Here is a 2,954-nt window from a genome sequence, read left to right on the forward strand (position 1 = left end):
GTCCACATTTTGTTTCAGTTCATCCACTGTGACTCCGTCAATGCCCCCTTGTTGACATTCCCTCCTCCTTTCCTATCCCTCTGAACTTTGTCCTTGGGTACGTGTTGCTCTTTTGATCTTAATTCGTTGATTCTCACACAGGGGTGAGTTCAGGTTTCAGACCTGAAGGGTGACAAAGGACCACAGTCTTGGGAGTTCCACGTGTCTCCATCCAACAAGTAAAGGCTCTTTTATGATTTTGACTTTGGTTCCACATTTTCCTCCCACTTGATCCAAGATCTGCTAAGGGGATCCTTTTCCGAACAGTTGGTCATGGTAGCCAGGCACCATCGTAGTGGTGAGATTGATGTTCCCTTGGTCTACTGTCCAGTGGACTCATCATGGCCATGCATCTTTTGGTTTTCATCACTCTCCTTTGCTGTGGACAGGGAAAGTTCAAAAGTTGAACCTTAGATGGCCACTCATGACCTTTCAAGAACCTAGCCACTACCCACCAAAGTAGGACGTAGGACATTGTTGTTGGTGTAGTGGATTACTTGTTGGTCTTTTAACCAAAATGTCTTCGGTTCAAACCCACCAGCTTCTCAGGAGAACGATTAAGCTTTCTGCTCCTGTAGAAGTTTACAGCCTCAGAAACCCACAAGGGGAGTTCTACTCTGTCCTGTCGGATCACTATGAGTCAGGATGGCAATGAGTTTGTTTTCTAAGTCCCCTGACACTGTGACCCTGATCCCCCAGGCCCAGAGACTCAGTTCCTCAAGTGTTTGGCTATGTATACGTGTTCACAATGTTGTCGTCTGTGTGCTCCACTGCATTCATGTAGTGGGTATGATTTTAGCAAAGGAGGATGTATGTATATATGTAAATATCCTCTGTCAAATCTACACGTACTCATGGGCATCCTGTCTCTCTCCCTCCTCCACCTGTGTCATCTACGTGAGCACCACTGTTGCAGGATCGTGTATCTACTGTTTGCCTCTGTTGCCTTCCACTCCTGAAAATCTCCCAATATCATGTGCTGCTTTCAGCATTTTCTTCCCCAGCTGACCTCTTAAATGTTGCCTAAGCCAATACTTATCTACTCTCTAGCCAATGACTTCTCTTCCTGGCCCCTTTCCTACCTGGCAACCATCAAAGAATGTTTCTTGGCATTTTATCAGAGTGGTTTCATATACTATTTGTCGTTTAGTGATTGACTAATTTTACTCAGCAATGTTATGAGAGGGGTTTCACAGATTCAGTGTTATTCTTCAACATGACGTAACATTTCATTGTATGTATTAAAGGGGAAAACAATCACTGCCAAACATTGGATTCTGTCTCCTAGTCGACCCATAGCGACCCTCCGTATGGTTTCCAAGACAGTGAACTTTTACAAAAGCAGGCAGCCTCCTCTTTCTGCCGCAGAGGGGCTACTGGGTTTCAATCCAGACCTTGCTGTTAGCAACACACCACGGGGCTCCTTTCGTGTGGATGCTCCGGAGTTTACGTCTTCATTTTCCACTGGTGGGCATTCAGGTTGTGTCTGTCTTTTTGCTATTGTGGATGTTGCTGCAGAGAACATGGGTGTACATTTATCTCTTCAGGTCTTTGAGCTATATTCCACGTAGAGGAATCGCTGGGTCACACAGTATTTCTATTCCCGCGTTTTGGAGGACCTGACATCCTGCTTTCCACAGGGGCTGCACGGTTGTACAGTTCTCTCAGCAGGATAGTAGGGCCCCAGTCTTTCTGCACCCGTGCGAGCATTTGTTGTTTTCTATCTTGTGGGGTTTTGTTGTTGCTGTTGTTGTTTTGATTTGCATCTCTCTGATAACTTATGATCACACGTGTTTTTTGGTTGCTTGAATGTTTTCTTTGGTGAAGTGTCTGTTCATGTCTTCTGCCCCTTTTTAATAGGATTATTTGTCTTTTTCTTGTTGAGGTGTAAAGTGTTTTATTTTAAATCATTTTATTGGGGGCTCATACAACTCTTATCGCAATCCATACATACATCAATTGTGTAAAGCGCATTTGTGCATTCATTGCCCTCATCATTCTCAAAACATTTGCTCTCCACTTGGCATCAGTCCCTGGCATCAGCTCCTCATTTCGCCCCCCTCCCTCCCCACTCCCCAGATTTTTAAAATAATAATTGTATAACTTTTATTTCTTTGTAAGTACATAGATATTATTCTATCACAGGTAGCATTGTACTTCTAGATAGAAGTTTAAATATTCTTTTTTCCCCAACAGTTTTACTGGCATATAATTCACATATCATATCATTCCATAGTTCAATCACATCAAGAAATTATACATGGGGAGAGGAGGGGAGAAAGGAGGAACTGATCTCAATGATCGACACATAACCCTCTCCCCAAAGGGATGAACAACTGAAACATAGGTGAAGAGAGACAGCAGTAGGTATAAGATACAAAAACAATCATAATAATTTATCATTTATCAAGGGGTCACGAAGGGGTGGGGGAGAGGAAAAAAAGAGGAACTGATACCAAGGGCTCAAACAGAAAGTAAATATTTAGAAAAATGATGATAGCAACACATGTACAATATGTTTGATACAATTGATGTATGGAATGTTGTAAGAGCACCCCAATTATACATTACAAATCCAGCTAGACCAGAGCATGTACACTGTACAGATAAGAGCTCAAAACACAGGGAATCCAGGACAGATAAACTCTTCAGGAACAATAATGAGAGTAGCTATACCAGGAGGGGAAGGGGAAGGTGTGGGGAGAAAGGGGGAACCGATCACAATGATTGACATGTAACCCCCTACCAGGGGTATGGACAACAGGAAAGTGAGTAAAGGGATACATAGGTCAGTGTAGGACATGAAAAAATTTTTTAATAAATTATCAAAGGTTCATGAGGGAGGGAGGTGGGAGGGGAGAAATGAGTTGATGATACCAAGGGCTCAAGTAGAAAGGAAATGTCTTGAAAATGAT

This window comes from Echinops telfairi, unplaced genomic scaffold (assembly GCF_000313985.2).
Source record: "Echinops telfairi isolate 266 unplaced genomic scaffold, ASM31398v2 ScPeMD7_1713;HRSCAF=2227, whole genome shotgun sequence".
Taxonomy (NCBI): Eukaryota; Metazoa; Chordata; class Mammalia; order Afrosoricida; family Tenrecidae; genus Echinops; species Echinops telfairi.